A 21,279-nucleotide genomic window follows, 5' to 3' on the forward strand; every position below is an offset into this window, starting at 1 on the left:
TTTACAATTAAAATATAATTTGTATATTCCGTTATCAAACAATAATATAATTTATTAATAATAAACTTTTATGATTTAAAAAAACATAAAACAATGTAGAAAATAAATTTTTTTAATTAAGAATTTTTTAAATTTGATTCTCTCTTTTTCTTTAATGAATTATTATATTATGTATATTAAATTATTATTAAATTATTATTATTTGTGTGTGTGTGATGCGCATTAAACATTGATATTTTTATTAAAGGGGCTTTATCAACTAAAAGTCTATTTTCTTAAGAATTTTTTGCCAAAGAAACGCAAAACACAAATTGACTTAAAATTTACATAATCTATTCAGCCATTAAAAAAATACAGAATAATTTTTTTATCAAATTTGACAGATTCAATTTATAATTATTAAAGAAAAAGCAGTCATTCTTTAGAGAGTGATAATGACTGTCGACACAATTCTGGGCCTCTCATTGCTCTGAAACAAAAAATGAAAAAGTTTTTAAAAATATATGGATACAATTTTTACCTGTAGCAAAATAAAGTCAGTAAGATCAAAATTCAAAAAATAATGATAATTACAAAAAAAGTATTGAAAATTGAGTTGTTTTCAACTTTTAATCATATTAAAAAATCGATTAAATAAACATAAAAATATTTTTTAAGTAGAAGCGAAAACTACATTTATATTGTATATTGTGTTAAAATTTCAAATCATTTGGTTTAGCAGTTTTTGCATAATCATAAATAGTTTCGAGAAAATCGCGTTTAAAGTTTTATGTATACTTTCTATTTAAATAATAACAAACTTTTTAAACTTACAATTAACCTGTTATTCCAACTGCATAAAATATGTCTTTCTCTTCAAAAAATTTTGCAGAAATTAATCGTCTCTTGCATGATTAATCTTGTATCTCTTCGATCGATGCTGGTCAGCTTGCTGATTTAGTCTTCCATGCCCGAAAGAAAATCGATATTCTTCATGATTGATGCGTTCTTTAGCTTGTTATAGTGCAAAACTTTTTGTTCTTCTGCCGATTTTTATCTCTGTTAGTGATATTATTTTCAAAATGGGCTCATGTTCTTTATTGAAAATACAAGTGGTCAGGAACGTTACAATCTTAATAGTGTTTGCATATAAATTTTTGTTAGAAAATGCCAAAAAATCACTAAATTAAAATTTTTGTCATTATATAAAGTGTTTAATCTAACATCTTGTCAGAAGATTGTTTGAAAGATTTTCATATATTAGAAAGCGAAGCAGACCCTCTTGCGACTTACACTGAAAAAAAATTGATGAATTAAAAATTTTTATCTGAAATATAGATATAACAGTTTGTCAGTTTGGAGAAATATAAACGATAATTTTTAACTAGACTTTCATTGCTTATTCTCCATTTTAATTTTTCAGAGTGAAATCTCATTTAGAACGAATGGAAAATTCACTCCAATCAATAATGAAAATATTGCCATTCAGAATAAAATTGTATTTTAAGAATGACTAACATTAACCGTAAAGTAATTCTTTCACTCGATTAGAATAAATTTTTCATTGTTTCTTAAAGTGACAGTGCGTAATTCACAGCAAACTATAATTAATTCCTAAACTCAGTGTTCCGGTGCGTATCCTTTCGTTTGTCGAAGATTCGCTTTCCTAATTTTCGAGGCTTTCGTTACATACTTGGATACGTCCTCTACTCGATAACGCGATCAATATTATTAAATTTCACGGTTGTGGAAACCAAGATTCGTCTTTGGCACGTACCGCCGAGCCGGTATCACGTATGTACGAGATGATATTCTCGTACATATGATTCAGCATTTTGCCAAATGCGCTCCGGTGCACGATTATCGCGTTTCTACCATGAGCGCCGTTTTCACAGGCAGATCGACCAAGCCTGTCTTCTCGACAAGACGTCTGTATTGTAATTCGTCAATTAAAAATAAAGATCTCAGATTACCAAGTCCAACTCAACCTATGGTTTATTGAGTTCGCTCAGTGATTCCCCGCCTTGGTGAACGAACCTTCGTACAAGGTTGAAAGCAGCAAACGAAACACTCAGTAATATGTAAATAACTCAATAATAAATAAATTTAATATGTATATGTAACAGTAACGATACTTTAGACTACATCCCTTCATAATCGAATTTTTGCTTCTTTAATTTCTTGTAGCCTTAATACTTCACAGAATGATTTTAAAATATGTGTGGGTGTTTAAAATATAAAATTAAAAAATTGTAAACATTTTTATTTTAAATATAAATCTTCTCTTAAGTCATAAAATTTTAATTTTTTACAACATTGGTATTTTTTATTTAACTTTCACGTTGCACATATTTTTATAAAACAACTGCGCAGATCGGCAGTCGAAACTCAGCAGAGAATTTTTAATTATATTCTCACCGCGGCATAAGTAACGTTGAGCAAGATGTTTCATTAAACGCCGATAACCATGTTGCCGATTGTATTCGGACATTAATCTCGCGAGTTTTCTCCCATGAAATATGTATGTACATCAGGGCGTATATATGCAAATCGCCACACTGTATTAGTATGTCGGCCTTGCGAGTTTTTTCCTCGCGAAATACATCGAGCTATAGTATACATGCAAAGCGCTTCGCACAGAAACAATCAGTACACGTACCTATACAGTTAGTAACTGCAGCTGGCCTTTCGCGTGGTAGAGCCCTCCGGTAAAAATTCTCTTTGAAATTCCGCTCAGATTCAAAAAGAGCGCGCCTCTATTCGATATCACTTCTCGTTGACCGCGCTATCGCGAACTAACGAGTGACGAATGTTGTATTGATTTCACGATGTAAATTCAATCGATTCGCGCGGCACACGGGGTTGCAAGGAAAAACACACAGCAATGCGTAAAACATCCACATTTTATGTTGCGCAAATGGCTAGCGGGCTTATGTAAAAAAATATATAGCGAGAAAGAAAAATTGCTAGACGAGTGTATTATCCGGATTAAAATGAATACGATTGTTGCATTCAAAAGTCAGAAAGCATTATAGATATGCGAACGCGCTTTTATCGTAACCGAACCACCCCTTTTCAGCCGTTTGTGTTATTCTTTGAACTCTTCTCCCGATCGGCTTCTGCGCACAACACGCACATGCAAAAATTACGTTTCACTATAATGTTGTATCGAAAAATCATAATAATCAATGCTTTTGATCTTTTGCTTCTCTAGCGTCATTATACGAACGTTGCACACATTCTTATGTTATTTAAGAGGTATAAAAAACATTTTTGTTAAATATTACATTGTTTTTATATCGTAAAAATAAAAGTCTTTTTTTTTTTTTTTTTTTTTTTTTTTTTTTTTTTTAAATCAAAAGATTTTTCTAAGCTCTAATGGAAGTAAAAGATACAGTATATATATTTTAGTAAAATTTTATGGGAAAGTTTTAATTTTAAAAGGAATAGATGTCCTTTCTTTTATGTATCTAGTTTATGTATCTCTCAACATAATTTATTGTCTTTTTTAATTTCTATGAAAATGTTCTTAATACTTTTTCTGCTTTGTGTGTTTTTAAATTAAAGTAGATTATTACGTAACACATGTGTATTATGCGTATGTAGTATGCGTATGTATAAAGCGTAAAGATAGAAGTTCGCAACGTTATAACGTTAATATAATAAAGACATTACGCAATTTTAGATAACATTATGGAGTAAACACGATCAGCTGCATTATCTAGCCCCAATATTCTCGGACGAGTGCAGCAGCTTGATGAAGTATCGCGAATCATCCACTCGATATACTCTTTGCACATATGATTATGACACACTTGTATCATATACGACGACACATATCCAAATGAAACGCAGTGTCAAAACCCGTGCACCATGTCGCTCATCAGTGGCGCGATGTGTGTGTGTGTTCGCACCCAGGATAAAATCAAATATAGGCGGTCTATAAACCAATTTGCATTATTAAGCACGCATGTACGTTCGTGCGAACGCACATGATTTCTCTGCAGGCGGTGAGATTGCGGGTTTGTATAACGGGAGACCGATAATACGGTACCAAATCAGGAACAAATGCCAACATGCTGCAGACCGATGCGAACAATCGCTGCAAATGAAAGACACGATCGTGTCAATTGCATCGCTTGCGACGCGACAAAAAATGTTTCACAATTAATTTTTAACATTTTAAAGCATTCAAAAATTTTAAATTATTTTATTTATTTCGATTTCTTTGCAACTTTATACTTGGTAGGATCTTGAATTCATATCTGAAGTCAAACTTTGAAAATTTGCAACGATTAACTTAATATAGGTGATGAATTTTATTCAAAGTTTGATAAATTTTAATTTTATGAAAAATATACTATTAAAAAATTTCCCCTAAGCACATTTAGATTTTGAGTAATTACTTTTCTGTTTCTAAAATACCAAGTTTTAATTGATCTTTTTCAATGCACACGTCAAATTTGTTAATATTTAAAAAATTTTCCAAATTTGACTTTGCGTATTCTGCAATTCCAAAAATTCCTATGTATCAAGTTTTAAAAAATTAGTAAGAAAAATGTAAGAAATGTGTAAGGAAAATGTATACTTTAACGAGTTAATACATACCCGCGACTTACATCATAATGTATTTTTCTGGTACGATTTCTCGCCATCTTTTTCCTTTTGCGTTGGTCAAGATATTTTAAAACTATGTTTTAAATCGACATATTATTCTGAGAGAGCGATAATAAATTGCAGGACTGAAAATCAATAAAGCACAATATTCTCCGAAAATATGGAAATATTTTAGCAATTCTAAAAGTTACATAAACTATTTTAAGTTTTATAGATTCCGCAGCGCTCAAATTTAGAATCGAGTTTTTCTTAACTACATAGAAGTGTCACTATTTTGTCAGAACTTTTTCATTACGATGAATGTACTATAATATTGTAATAATAATTATATTATTTTGATACCACGAAATGTCGAATACACAAAATATTTGAATAACATAATCACGTTATGTTAAATTAACATACATTCGGGTATATTAAAAATTCAACAAAAAAATTTGAACAAAAAGAAAATTTTCAACATAAATGCAAAATATAATATTTTCTACTGCGTAATAAATCTCAAATAAAATTTCTGTTAAAGTAAACTTGATTAATTCCGAGGTGAAGTTAATCAGATTTATATCCTCTCATTTTCAACGCAAAATATTGATGTAATTTAACTTTTCTGGGAAAAGCACAGGCTGGCTGCGAAAAGTCGATTGTGAATTACACATGTAATTTTACCCGTATTCCATTTCAGGTAATTTATCACTAATCCACGTAAATTTAAAACACTTTCGGCATAATTACGGGCACCCGTATCAAACTGTGCTATTGCACGTGTTTGAAATTCAAATATTCTCATCACGGTGAAACATTCATCGCGGACGAGCTCGCGGAGACATGTACGTTCGACCAAACATAATGATATCGACAGTATCGTCTCGTCGTAGATCCTTTTCTCGGAAGCGCGCACTCGACACACACCGTAACTTTAACGTTGGTTGTCGCGGCATCCACACGATACATTATTCACAAGAGACAGTGCATGCGAGAGATGTCGAACAAAATTTGTAAGGAGGCCGGAAACTGCATCGATGGGAACTGGGGAGCCACATCGTGGGAGATGTCGGACTCGTCTTCTCGTAAATAAACGTCAATTGATTCTCATCTCCTGCAGGAGCACCAGTAACGGTTTCTCGGAGTACGCGCGAAGAGAGTCAGTTTGATGCAAAGCTCTTGTCGATTTTATCCTCGCGTGCCACTTTAAACTCATATAACGCACATTCCTCCAACCTCGCTTTTGAATTTTACGAGCGAAGGTAAAATTTTCTATACGTAACGTTCTCCGTGTGTCATGATCAGAATTTAATAGAGCAATCAGGTGCGAAGTGAACGAGCGCATAACGGCAGTTAGACGAAGATCTCCCTTGACGTATCATCATCAAGCTTGAAGCGATACTCTGCAGTTGTGCAATACAAAAGCTTGACGGACAATTGTTAGGATCAAATTTTACCAACGTATCGATGTACTAACTACACAATTTTAAGTTTAATTATCGTTATAACATTGCGCATAATCCTATTTGTATGCTTTATTATATTATTGTAGTCTAACATAACTAGTCTTATTAGTTTTACTCTTCCTGTCATATTTTTATCGCATGTCGTTTGTAACCCTTACTGCAATGTATTGGGTTAGAAGGAAAAGAAAGTACACTAATATCGCCTTTTTAGCTCAAAATTTATTTTATATTTAAAAACATTACTTAATTTAGTAAGTAATGTAACGTTGTTTCTTATAACCTCTTACCATTTTTTCGGACAATTACACAATTCTCCGCACATAGAACTAGAACGTTTCCTCCGCAATTGAGAAATTCTATAAAACGTTTTCTCAGCAATTGAGAGAAATTATTATTATTATTATTATACGACATTGTTTTTCTTCCGACTCATTAATTTTAAGCTCGCCTTTTTCTTTATCGAGTTTAGAGTTCAAGATTTGCAAATCGCAAGATTATTTCTATGCAAATAGAAGTGGCATATGGGCGAATACAAACTTTAATCAAGAAACTTAATTTCGTTTTTGATTACGTAATTTCTGTTGATGGACTTACGAGAAATGTTTTCCTTTTAGTCGTTCTGCGTATCGATTATCACGTAATCCTCGCCTTTCTTTGTTGCCGGACTTAGATAGTAGACTCGTGAACGACCAACGTCGTCATAAATCCCGCAACTAACATTCAACATTTCTACATCATTCATCTAGTAGCCGGAATCAAACTCGTAGACTGAAGTCGTAAATAAATTGTCGCCGTCACTTATCGGAAGTTGCAACGTTCGCGTTACGTGACGATTCTCTGCACGGGAACATAAATCGCGCCCGGAACAAAGTAACTCGGCGCGCTCCGCTGTGTAGAGAAATGCGGGAACAGTAGCCGGATAGATTGCAAATAAAAGGAGAGGATGATATCGGCAGTGATCTATGCACTGCCACATATGTTAATGTCGCGCTAAATCATATAATCTCGTGAAAATAATCGTCGAGATAAGGACAAGCGCAAGAATATTTTTTTATAAATCAAATCAACCCTTTCCGTACAAATGAGAGTATTTCTAATTAATTAAATTATGCATTTTATAATTTTTTTCAAAATAAAGTACAGACATTTATTCTACAAACTTTTTTTTACAAATTTGAAAGTATGTTTATGAATTTTTTGTAGATTTTTTAAGCAATTTAAATATGTAAATGAAACAGTGATAGGAAATATTCCCGTTTATATAAATGCCGTTTGCATTGTATTGTAAGTGTTAAAACATTAACGTATTTTTCTTAAATTAAAACCGCTTTAATAACATGTTTGAAAAAACTTACAAAATGGTATGTGTAATGTAATATCCATAATTTTAATCGATTTAAAAACGATTTAATTAACACACATAGTGTTTAATCTATAAACGTGAAAGGCATCAGCAAGTTTGGAACTTTATTAAAAATATAAATAAAGTGACTCAGTAATATATACAAAATATTTTAAAATATCTAGTTTCACATACATCTGAAATAAAATTCGCGAATTATTAAAAAGATATTAAAGAGAAATTGAGAAAAACTGAATAATTTTTGACAGAATTGTCGAAAACGAATTTAATTGGTTTTGGCTAACTGATTTTTAGGAACAGTTGTTCCTCTCATACGTTTTAACCATTAGTTCTTGTTCGTGATTATTTCAAGTCAAGTGTAATCGATATTATCTTTGTGTGTGTATTTGAAACAAGGAAGAAAGTCTGTTTTGAAGTCTATATATGTATATATAATAAATTATTCACAATTGGATAACGTGCGTTATAAAAGAGAGAAAGTTGGTTCTAATCAAAGGAGGAAAAATTCACGAATGTTTTGTGCGATCAAAAGGATCAAAAATTTTAATTAGAATATCTTTATCGAGACGTGCAAGACCGGCAGTGAATTATTTATTACCAACTCTTTTGTTGCTTTTAGCTTCTACGGATACTTTTCTCATTTAAAGAATACAAACACACACACACACACACACAGAGTTTTGGTAATACTACTTTTGTTAATATAGATTTTTATAGTAAATAAATTTTATGATAAATAAAAATCAAGAAAAAGCGATATAAACATAAAAATAAATTTTTTTTTACAATTATTTCAAACATTGAAAATGTGAATAAAAATTTTTTAATGATATCTAAATTATTTATGAACATCTGACTGTATTTGATAAAAATTAAAAAATTCCTTACTTGAAACAAATTCTTTACTTCCAAAACCGTTAATTAGGATTTTGCTCAAATGGTATTTGACTCACTGATTGATGTTAGTATCAGCCTTAATAGAGTGACTTTAATGAAAACTACGAAAGCCTTAATGAAAGCTACAATCGCGTAGATTGACGGTTTGCATGTGTGAGTTAAACAAATGCGATGTAACAACGTCTCTGTCATAATCACACTGATTACGATCCGCGTAATTTGAGTAGTTTCCCCCATATTATCATTGTTATCATTATTTTATTGATGCTGTATTAATAGACAGTAAATTATCTTAAACATACGCGTCTACATCATATGTAATCATCCGCTGGGAAGTTATTTTACGATATTAACATACACGTGTGCTGATACTGCACGGATGCGTAATACCAATAGCTCTTGAGGCACGACTTTTAGTAATAAAGTAGCAACCAGAACAAGAGAAAAAAATGTGAAATGTAACGGAAACGATCTGATTAACCATGAATTCTCGATTTATCATTCACCGAATGATCAAAATTGTATACAATAGTAAAATAACGCGAAGCTTCGGTCATCACACAATCTACGTGTAACTTTTTGAGAAAAAATTAAATTTTTCAAATAAAAGAATTGACAGAAATTTGACACATATGTTGCTATGATTTCTTTTATCAAACATATTAAGAGTTAACAACAAATTAATATATGTATAATATTCTATACAATAATTTGACTTCTGTTGGAAACGAAGAAACTTTAGACGAGCTTTCGGCAGTTCGATTACATAACACAAATAGACGTGAATAAACGAAAGTTCATATATTTTATTTGAAGAGAGGATATGATCTCCGGATGGAGATTGAGAGCAGAGAATAACCAACTCCCTCGACGCTAAGATATTTCCGCAATCGATATGGCGAGAGATGTATAATACTCACTCAGACACTATTTGCGATTTCTATCACAGTCCCTGGTTGGAATCCGTTTATCTGGATATTCATCTAAACGATATAATACACCGAGGAAAAAAATTGTTAACTCAGTTTTTCAACTTAATTAACTTTTTTTATTTTAAATATTAATGCATTTTAGTTGAATATATAAATATTTTAATTGAAGTTTAAGTATTTGCGTGTATTTAAGTTAAATTCGCGCCCGTTTAAGTGGAAAGAATACAGTTACGAATGCATCTGCCAATAGACCGTGTATAATTGAAATTTAACTCCGTCAAGGAATTGAAACGGTGTTACCTGCAGCCAGATCGGAATTCCTACTGTTTATCCGAATACTCGGTTTCGGATCAAAACGACCAGATACGCGAGAGTCGTAAAATAGTAGCGTGTTTCGCTGCAGCTTATATTGCAGGCACGTTTTACGCATTTCGGGCACGTGGAATAGTCGTACATTCGTTTAACTTAACCTCGGCAGTTCCGTATGAGACATTTTGTTTCGCAGACTCAATTTAGTATCGCGATTTCCAACGGATAAAAGGATGTTTCTAAATTCGAGAAATCGTATTAAATTGCACTTGCGAGAAAAGTTGATTATTCTGTGGAATATTAATGCGGAAGGGTTGCAGTAAGATCGAGCAAGCACGTGATTGACTATTCTGTCGTAAATTCGTCCCCAGCAAAACCCTTAAGCCGATATTGCGGATTTGCATAGTTACAACGTTCTAAGCGATCAGCTGTATCTGTAATATTGTTACTTATGTCCAATGGCGCCGACTTGGAAAACTTTTTGGAGGGGCAAGAGGAAAATTTCTAACGACCTTTTTTTTAGGCTAGAGAGATAAAAGTTAAAAACATTTTCACGTATTACATTATATCATTTCTTATCGAAAATTGGAAAGTTTCCTAGCATTTTACAAACAGCCCGCAAGAATAATGCCGCAGGTTCTAAAATAGCTTCAAATATAAGTATGCTTCATATATAAATATGCGAGCTTTAATATCTTATACACTTACATATATTTTTATTTACATTGCACAAAATTGAGAAAATTTATTTCAAATATTCAAGAAAGAAAGTTTATTTTCCTTATTTTTAGTTGGTAGTCTGATACGAGCTTAAGCTGTGCGCGCGGTTTCTGAAAAAAAAAAACTTTTTCAAAAAAATAAAAATTATTGGGGGTGCGTCGCCCCCCCCCAATAATTTTATTGGGGGGGGGGGGCAAAAGTGCTCTGCCCCCCCCTAAGTCGGCGCCAGTGCTTATGTCCACCAAAAGTTATATCCGCAAGTTCCATGTTACAGTAACATCGTTAATCTTTCACGTATATTGTTTTATATGTGTACAACATTCCTTCCATTTATCTTCTATTACGATTTGAAAGATGTGCTTTCCGATAATGCAATTTTAAAATTTTTAACCAGAAATTATGACGATGTATCGACTTGAAATATCTATGTATTTCTCTCTCTCTCTCTCTCTCTCTCTCTCTCTCTCTCTCTCTCTCTCTCTCTCTCTCTCTCTCTCTCTCTCTTTCTCTCTCTCTCTCTCTCTGCTTTTTCATGATTTTTAAATGTTTCGAAAAATTCTGTGTCAATTTAGATAATTTTCAAACTGCTTTCAAGATTTGGCAAAAAAGAAAAATTTTAGTAATTTAAGAACTGAAATGTTTGTTTCAAATAAAAATTTGCTTTCCATAATCGAAGAAAATTTATATTGCAACGTGATTAATAAAATAATATTGCATCAATCAGTCGCGAATGCGTTGGCACACAAACAATTTTTAAAGCTATTTACGTTAGTAAGTGCCGTGGTTATAGCTTAAAATTAATAGCGGATAAGCTCCGAAACGTTTTCCTTGTAATATCACGTTTACAGGCTTCGTTATCTCTCGTATAATGTCACGTGCCGTATTAGGGCTGATCGAACAGAATCGCGGTTTATGTCATATTATGAAAAATGTACATATCAATGGAGTGCCCGTTCTACGCGCGCATTTATTTGATAGAGCATTAGCATTAGCATTAATCTAACTTATCCATTCGCGTATTTTCCAGCCGGTCCGGTGAATTCATTACGCATCGTCGAACACAGCCGGATGTTCGATCACGCTGGGATTAATTAACAACCTAATAGCTGAAAAGCCGAAGGGGTCAGTGCATGAAAGAGCCTTGAGGATGAAGGTCGAGATATTTAATTTTTGTTTCCCCACTATGGTAACACGTGTGACATGTTAATGCGGCAGTTTAAGGCTCATCGAAACAATCTAATTTAGACCTTATCTAAAATGAACAAATAATAGAATAATTATTTAATTCTTTAAATCCTCTAATTGAAATATGTATATTTGAAACGCATGATATTATAGCTAAATTATTCAGTTATATTCAAAATAATTCTTTTTTATACATATTCCTTAAAATGATTAAAAACATCATGAATTATTATAAAATTATATTTCTCAGTACTTTATGAAACATTATACTTAGTAACATTAATCTTACACAATAATATAAAAAAATAAGACTAATTTTTCTCTTCTAATTAAATACTAGAGATATCGAATATTCTACAAATCCTATAAATTTTTGACAATTTTTTAAAATATCCACTAGATTTACTTGATTATAAAAAATATAGAATCTAATTGAAAATTCTCTTCTGTGTTGTAAAAGAAAAAGAAAATAACACACGTAATTAAAATTTTAAATAAGAACGTATATCATGATATTGGGAATTAAATTATAATTAAAAATATATATATGGTTGCATTTTTTTTTATTTATATAAACAAATTCTGACTACAAATCTAGAATTATCGCCGTAGCACCGATGATCTTGCATGTAGAGGAACGCTGGTCACAAGCTCGCAATTGCTCAGACCAAAGTTTGATTAATGTAACCGTATCGTCGAAGCGAAGCGAAATTACGTCATGAACATCCCTCCAGGCCGACGGTACGAAAGCGCAGAAACGCGCACAGCTACCGATAAATTCACCCCGAGCGGTTGAAAGAATGCACTAATTGGGCGAGCTATTGTCGCAAAACCTGTGTAATTCTGTTATGTAATTTGGCAGTGTGTTCGCTATTCACGCAGTCGCCGAAAAAAAAGTATACTTTCGCAGGGAACGATTCATGGATTGCACAAAGGTTGAAAAGCCGGTATGAACGGATATATTGTTTTTTTTTGTACATTGCTTTTTGCCTTCGGGACTATTTTCGAATAAGCGAGGCAATTAAAGATACTTGGACGAAATGGCTCGAAGTTATTCCAATCGATCTTACTCTGTTGAATTTTTAAGCTTAAAGCATTTATTATTAAAGCAGGTTACACTACAGTTTTTCTCAGCAGCATCTAGGTGTTTACATTTTCTAGATAACATAAATATTTTAATAGCGAAGAAAAGGTATGATAAAAAATTCATTATTATTCCCCTAAAAAGAATTTAGACAAAAAATAATTATGACATAAATATGTAATAAATATGCTAGATATTCAAGATCATCTTTATTGAATGATTGATTACGCGATATTGGTAAAAACTTACTGCAGAATACGTTTACAAAAATGTTTAACAAAAGATGGACATGGCAAAAATATTTACGTGATAAAGTAGGAACGTCAACAAAACAAAGCAGCCCAAGAGAAAAACAGAATTTTCTGCTTTATTACGAGAAATAAATTCTCGGTGAAATAATATGTTGTTTATGTAACTCTTTATATAAATATATAATAAAAATTAGGAATTTTTCTTTCTATAGTAATTTAAGGAAACGTTTTAGAAAATTGAATTTGACTGTGAGATTGTACAATTCATTTACAAATGTCAAATTTTCAAGATTACAAACTCTAAGTACTGACGGATAATTACTAATAATTTAATCCGGAACTGTCGTCATTAATCTAAGTACTATCCCGTTTTGCGTACAATTGCTGGCATTCACGGTTTGTTATAGCGATTCGAGGCATGCGAAGCAGTAGGCAATCAAGAGAGACACGTCAAGAGGTTAGTACCACGTGTAAATTACACAAGACCATCGCACATATATCTATCACCTAAGCGATGTCACATGATGATGAAGTAGGAACATCGCAAACTGTAAAATTTGATGTGTTTTGAACAATTAGAGGAATATTGGTATAGGTAACACTTTTTTATTTTTTAGAAACTAAACATTTAAAGAAATAAAAACTTTTAATTTACCAGATTTTTTTTACATAAAATTTATTAAAAACGAATTTAACCTAATCTCATTTTTATGCGTAACAACCGCGCTATATACGTGTTATAGCTCATAGAATAGCAGAATAAGGTATTTATATAATCGACAAAAAATATTTTACATCAAAGTGAAAAGCTAGAAATCCTGATACACATTAACCTTTAAATATTTTGTACAAATGACTCATATTAAAGGAAAGGGAAAGGAAAATATAGCCTACTATACCAATTTGGGTATCCAATTTCTTAAACATTTATTTTTTATTATGTTGCGAAAACATAAATTATTACAAAATAAGAAACGATATTATCTTATAACAAAAATTAATATATCATCTGTTAGAAAACAATGTCTAATTTACACTTATGTTTTCATAGTTTTATTTTTAGCTTTTGTTTAAGAAATACTATCCAAAAACAAAGTGGTATGCCAATATTGATGACCTTCTATACTATTTTAGAATACTATTTCCGGCCACTCTATGGCCACTATATGCACGTTTGTTTGATATGAGACATTCTTCACACGCGAAGCAGTGTGAACGATGGTACTAATTATTACAATCTGTACATCAAGTTTCAAATCTCATAAACTTTATATTGGAATGATTAATATTGTACATTTTAATCGATAGATAAAAATTAACGGTTTGGTAATTAATTTTTGTTTTATATTTTACTTCATTGAATTCTAATGAAGTATTTTAATTACAATCCAATATCCGTGCATTTTATCAGTTTATAATTTATTGATTATTGTTTTTTATTGCCTCCACAATTAATTTTGTAAAAGTACACAGTAAAAAAGTACATCTGTACTGCAATAGTGTAATTAAAAATAGTTCTTTTCGTATCTATAAAATATACCGATTGCAAAATCAAATAAAATATTCGTACAATACGATGTAAAGATATTAGCGGATCAATTTACATTTTCAAAATAAACTTATTCATTGTTAAAACAATCCGATGAGGAGAGGCACGGTCGTACGACGCATAGTCACAGAGAATCCGATATGTATTCAATGAATAAACAGTTCTTGAAACAAAATTATATCAGATAGAGGACATTTTCGCATAGTCTGTTAACAAAGTGCTTCCGTGTGTGATACTGTTTATTGCTCCGACATTTAGAATACAGTTTCCAGTTGCTCACGTATGTTTTCTCGTGGCAGTGACTGTGGACTGATGTCACGCGCATTAATATGATTCTGTTAATACGATAAATTCGAGAGTTCTTGATAAATTTTCGCTGCAAAGACCAGTGAAGAACGAAACGCTAATACAGAAGCTTTTAAACAAAACATTCATGACGATACGAGCACGCGAATTAAAGAGAACACCGACTTTTTTATTCTGTGTTTAACGCATTATTCAAGCTAAGGAGATTAAAGGGACCGTATGACATGAAGATTATGCGCGATTTATGAACACACGGCTTACGATTGTTTAAATGAACACACTTGTTGAATAACTATGTCTGATATAATCTGAGGCAGATCATGGCTCTGTAAACACATAAATGCTTATTCATGATAAAAGAAGTAGTTGGCGTACTCCAGAAAATAGCTCGCCATCCAGAATAACAGGACCTCTTATTTGTAATGTATTTAGATTACATTTGGGATTGATGTTGGGAAAATGTGCTCTGAAAAGCGCATGTACAAACTTATAAATCTTGAAATTTTGTAACAAACTCCGCGATGCGTATTCGAGAGAAGACTTTTTATCATTCTTTTACACACATTATGTAATACGAGATGAAAATGTTTAAGTACAAAAAAATTATAGAGAGTTGATAACAAAGAGAGAAGGAAAAAAAAGGAGGAAAGATGGAGAAAAAGAGAAACGGCTGACCAGCTGATGCAAACTAGCTGGAATGATATAATAAAAATTGCACGCGAGGAATTAATCATCGACGCGAAAATTTTTCGGCGAACGATCCGATTCAAGTCTTTGATCCAAGCCAAGTCAAACCGGGTCTGAGAGGTGACATGGAGCGTTTGCAAGCACTGACAGACGTCGCCCTTTATAGCGTTTGCGAGGTGCGATAGATACGGACGCCAAACGACAGATATGGCACGGCGACGCGGGGGTGGAAAACGAGAAAGCAAGCACACACAACAGGCATAGCCTGTTGATAACGACAGCACTGTTTGCGCTCCGGTAAAAGCAGCGCAGAACCACGAAGAAGACGATAGCGAATCCGGTGTCCACTCGATAGTTTTTAATTAATACCATTCGCGCCACTCTCTTTTCGCAAGCCCGAGGGCACATTTCCACGGAATACACATACACTATAGATAAAAAGAACGAAAATTCAAGATTACAATTCGTCCATCATAAATAGAAAGTATTTTCACTGCAAATTTATTTTTGAGCTATAGTTTCCTAAAATTGTTGGAAATGTTCGAGCCAGTATGTAAAAACGGACGAATATTCGCGTGAATTACCTTTTTTTCTTTTAATTATACGACGCAATTGTATCAGTCTACATAAATAGAATTTTAACAGAATGTTTATAAATTCTTTCACCTCACATGGTTAGTATACTTACTAGTAACGTATTCGAGTACATAAAGCTTTCGCTGCTGGTCGCAATGTACTTAAACGACTCTATTTCTAACGTTGATACAAATACAACGCGCGAGGTGCGCTTGCCGGAAAAAAAAACAGATTTGGACAGACAGTTGAAATACACAGGCACGCGTTCGAAGCAGCTGGGCCAATTTCTGCAGACACTCTAAATGCAAATCAGTCTTGCTTTCTTCGCTGGATACGAATTTTCAAGGCTGCGAATTTCTTTTATGGGAGTCGTGACTGGAGAAAATAGTAATTCTTTTATGCACGCCGCAGCGTGGACCGACATTTCGCGACGTATACTAATCACTTGAGAGTGGTACTTATTATTTCGCATTTAAAAAAATTGCGTTAGCATTTATTTGCATCCTCTATATGACGCAGCGGTTCTGCCACTCGCAGAAAATTTGATCATCACTGATTAAAAACCAGGAAGAGTATAGTGATAAATTAAGTGCTCTAATTTTGAGTATAGTGATATATTAAGTGTTCAGAAAACAGAATAGCAAAAATTATGACCGAAAATGTTATACAAACCAAGTTTTATTTAACAAAAAGGAAAGAGAGAGACATTAATATCTAATACAATCAGAATAATTGGGAAAGAATTTTCTTACATTTTTATTTATTTATTGAAATTGTTATTTATTTATTGAAATTTATTTATTGAAACTATTTGGTAATTAAAATAATCTTCTTGATTAAAAAAGTTAAATAGCGCGCGCGTTTGCGATGTCTAGTGAAACGTAAAATGTGGATGCATACATGAATAAACTAATGAATAATGAAAATAAATTCTCTGATATTTTATTTGAATGAACTTTTATGAGGAATAAGTTATATCTGTACGAATGATATAACTATTCAAAAAAATTACATGTTAAAGTATAATATATTATGACTAACAATAAATAAATGCGTACGAGCATAGCAATTTGTAATTAAATTATTGTACAGCGATGTTATTCGTTTTGTTGTACAAGCGAGTATTATCCACGTGATTATTCTGACTGGTTTATGTTTTGTAATCGCACGCGGGACTCGCGCAAGAGATAATCTTATCATCAACGACAAGCGGTGATTTGTTAATTCGCGCGAAATTTAATAAAGATACCGCGTGAGAACAATTATTATTGATTGCGTGAAAATTCTTTATTGTATCATATTTATTTGGATTGAATTATGCTTTCCATTGAATTGTGCACTAAATTTTACTTTTTAAGAATTGATGAAGTTGTTATACGTTGTTACAACATAGTGTCATATTATCCAAAAAGTACTATTGACTTCATAACTGTATATCGCAATTGAAAGTGTTTTGACACTTTCAATTGCGATATACAGTTATGGCGAGCCAGTAGTACTCTTCGGATAAATAATAAAGTTATATACATACTTTTTATACACGTCACTTATCCCCCATAAAAGTTCACTCAAATAAAATGTCACGGAATTTATTTTTCATTATTCGTTAGTTTATTCGTTTGCGCATCTATTTCACGTTTCATCACATAGAAGCAAAGTGGAAAATTGTCTGTAAACGCAATATTATTCGTGCGCGGAACTCCATTTTTCCACGTCATTGCGATCGAGGTGTTCTGAATGGAGGTGTTCCCGAGGGATGTCGCGATCGATGAAACTTGAGCAAAACGAGCATAACGTTGGTAATAGATAAAAGCTCTCTTTGATACGATCCTACTTTTTACGTAATAATAAGCGGTAGTAGCAATAGTTGAATGTATCTGTTACAAGGAAACTTTATTTCAATATATTGTAAAATTTATTTTAAAAATTCGCTAATTAAAGTATTTCACTTAACTTTGTGGAATATTTCATTACCAGTTATGATGCTAATTATTGATATAATTAATAGGAAACCAAATGCGACTTTGTGACATCTTGAGATTTGAGATTTTTAGTTGTTATAAAGGTAATTTATCTTTAATAGTGTTATTGTATAATTATATACTAAAAATATGGAATTTAAAAAAAGGTAAATTGCAGTCTTATATTAATCTCACAATTATTCAATCTTATGATGAGAGAAATGATTATTTTTAATATACATTATGTATATTAAAAATTAATACTATATGATATAAATTAAATGCAGTTTTTTTTCAAAAGTAAGTGGAGTAGATATCTACATTCTCTCTTTTCGTTTATCCAGAATTCTTTGATTTATATTTTCCATTATTACCAGAATTATACATAAATTTTAATAGTTCTTGAAACAAAGAAATAATAACTATTTAATATGAAATAATAAAAATAAGAAATAAAAAATACGAAAAATGTAGATGGCTGATACTTTCGATGTTATATTTCATATAATATATTAGATAAATAGTTTTCATTTCATGTTATTACTTGGTATAAGGTAACTTACATCTAACTACTCTTTTACGAGAAGCATTATTTCTATCTTTAATTGAGTAATAAGAAGAAAAGTTAAAGCCATTTGCGAAATTATTGAATTATATTGCTATGTTGATAAATTATTTGTGACACTCGAAGAGACACTTGATACACTGGTAATAAGATAAAATAACAAGAAATCATTTCGTAAGATTGTTTTGTCAATTATAGAAAATTGAAGACTTATGTTGATTTTCTTTGAAGAATTCCTGTTATTTCCGAGTTTGACCGCACAAGATCTTATCGTGCTGCAGAACAAATTATCAGAAATTTCATTACACAATGGCATAAGAAATGAGAGTCACAGAAGAAAAATCGTTTGCAACCAAACAAACGGCGTTATAATTTTATTTATCATATATCTCTCGCTAAAAAAATGTTTTTGGTTAAACAAAGTTAAGCAACGAATTAGAATTCTGTTAACACTTATCTAGATGTTTTCATAAGTATATCTAAAAAGTAATCGGATAAGTAATCTAAAAGTAGTTAAATCTTAAAAAAATATATAAGAGAGCTAGATCATTTTTATTTGTCTATTTATACATATAATGAGGTAAAAAAGACAATTGATTTAAATAAATACATATTAATAGATCTATTTAAATATCTCATAATAACTGTACAAATAATTTATACCAAGTAGTAATTAGTATAGTATTACTTTAATAATAAAAGTTATTTGAATAGTTCTAATAACATATCTATTTAAATCAAGTGCTTTCTATTAGCGTGTGTATGTATTTACCAGCTTTTTTTACAGCCTTTTGACACTTTAAGATATCTTTTTCTATTACAATATTCTATTACAAATAAATATATCTCTTGGAAATTGATTGCGCAATAATATAAAATGCTTTTTTACATGAAAGCAACATGAGATATTCTAAGTTTTAAAAAAGTTAAAACGTAGTTAACGATCATAGACGCATACTCGTAGACTCGTTTACACATTTGGTTTTACAGTAATAACAGCAAGAAGAAATTGTATTCACAAAAAGATCTTTTTGTTTTAAAAAAGTCTTTTAAAAAGATCTGTATTGCTTGATGCACGCGGTGATACGCGACAAATGATGCTACTAGTCTCGCATGTTTGCCATTCTGCAGCAAATAAACAAACAGAAATTCCGAGCGTACCTGTAACGCCATTTGTAACGTCTGTATCACGACATCGATTTACCATCGCTCCTCCATCTAGCAAAAATCCCGTTCGCCTGCGCAAAGTGTTTTCGCGTTCGCTACTAGATTAATTGCGAGGACGTGAGCATAATGCTATTATTATCGTGTTACTTCGTACAACTGTTTCGAACTGTTTCGAAACTGAATAATGCAAATTAACTAATTATTCAAGCGAATTATTGCTATATGCGTGTATTATTTTTTTATGTCGTAGTATTGACAAGAATGCGACGTTATTCAATATTTTAAAATTGAACACGAATAGAAATTTGTTTGCAAATAGAAATTTAATTTTCCATTGTAGATATCGAACGTGACGGATAAAATCTTTAATATATAATTTTTAATTTGCTCTGTCTTTTTTTAAAAGAAGTACAAAGGACACGAAATACAAAATAAATTATTATTTTAACAAAATGTACGTAGAATAAATAATTTAAAGTAAAATGCAATACTAAAGTTGAATATTAGATCGATATAGGAATAACATAAAAAACAAGTAGTAATATTTTTTGCTTAGAATCAATTTTAATATTTTCATCTCGATCGTAAAATTTTTACAGTTTTATAATTACATTTTTCAGTTTTATTAATACATGCCGATATGGTTCTCGGATTTAAAACACACTCATAAATTGAAGCTAGAATTAATTCTCAAACTAATTTAATCATCCAAATTTAATAATGATGCTACAAACATCTCAAAGAGAAATAGCAGGATTCGAATATGGAAGTTTAATCAAACAAATTGGATTAGGAAGATTTATTTCAACTGCGTTATAAATTTAAAAACGATAATAATAGTTAATTAAATCACGATAAATATAAAAACATAATAATGCAAATATATTCACTGAACCACATCTTTATTATGTGTAATGTAAAAAACACAAATAATCAAGAAATTTGTTAATTAATTGTAAAAATAAAATAAAATATATCTATCAAGTAATTAATACTAAGATATTAATGAATTAGAGAACGACATAATTGCGTCTAATTTTCATTAGTCTCTTATGTCAGGTAAGTAACCACATCTTGACCACATCGTTACGAAAGTACATGGAAACTAGTTAATAACTTGGTTCAACTCGCAGAATCTTGTGTGAGACTCTAGATCGTTCTTTGAAGAGTCTAGTGGCCGGAGGCGATAGATCGTAAAAGCATAAAACGAATGTAAAGAGTAAAATATTTTTTCTTCTGTTTTATCGAAATACATACATACAAATTTCTAATTCTATTCTAATTATATTTTATTACAGTTACATGCTAAAAGTAATTAAAAAATATTTAATTATGTATTACTTTAGTCTTTACTACGTTTATTACGTTTGTTTTATTTTACCGTGTGAAAAAAAGGGTAATCAACATTTTATATGTTTGTATAAAAATAAAATTCTTTATTCGCTTTCAATTAAATTTCGTTTTCAAAGCGTGTAATCTTCTTGAAGATCTTCTTTCAAGAATTTTAAAATGTAACAAAAGATTCATACAAGTGATATTTGTAAAAAGATTCACAAATTCCCGCTACACTGCTGAGTTATGGAAAAGTTTGGCAGAGACGATTGCGTCCTCAATCCCTCGAAAAATCAACTCGGTCCATGACAAATCAAATTCTCCAGTGAACAAAAAATTTCGATTCTCTCG

General features: G+C 31.4%; 1 protein-coding gene across 2 annotated transcripts in view; it reads right to left on the reverse strand.

Moving 5' to 3' along the window:
• Positions 1–311: 311 nt before the first annotated feature.
• The window catches only part of LOC105837280 (prolactin-releasing peptide receptor), a 50,338-nt gene continuing 29,370 nt past the window's right edge, over positions 312–21,279 (reverse strand). For both annotated transcript variants that reach the window (XR_001139137.3, XR_001139138.3), the window contains exons 5-6: positions 814–1,273; positions 312–469 (exon numbers count right to left, since the gene is read on the reverse strand). The gene's annotated coding sequence lies outside the window, so the exon portion shown is untranslated. The remainder of the gene's footprint in view (positions 470–813; positions 1,274–21,279) is intronic.

The sequence above is a fragment of the Monomorium pharaonis genome, chromosome 3, assembly GCF_013373865.1.
Source record: "Monomorium pharaonis isolate MP-MQ-018 chromosome 3, ASM1337386v2, whole genome shotgun sequence".
Taxonomy (NCBI): domain Eukaryota; kingdom Metazoa; phylum Arthropoda; class Insecta; order Hymenoptera; family Formicidae; genus Monomorium; species Monomorium pharaonis.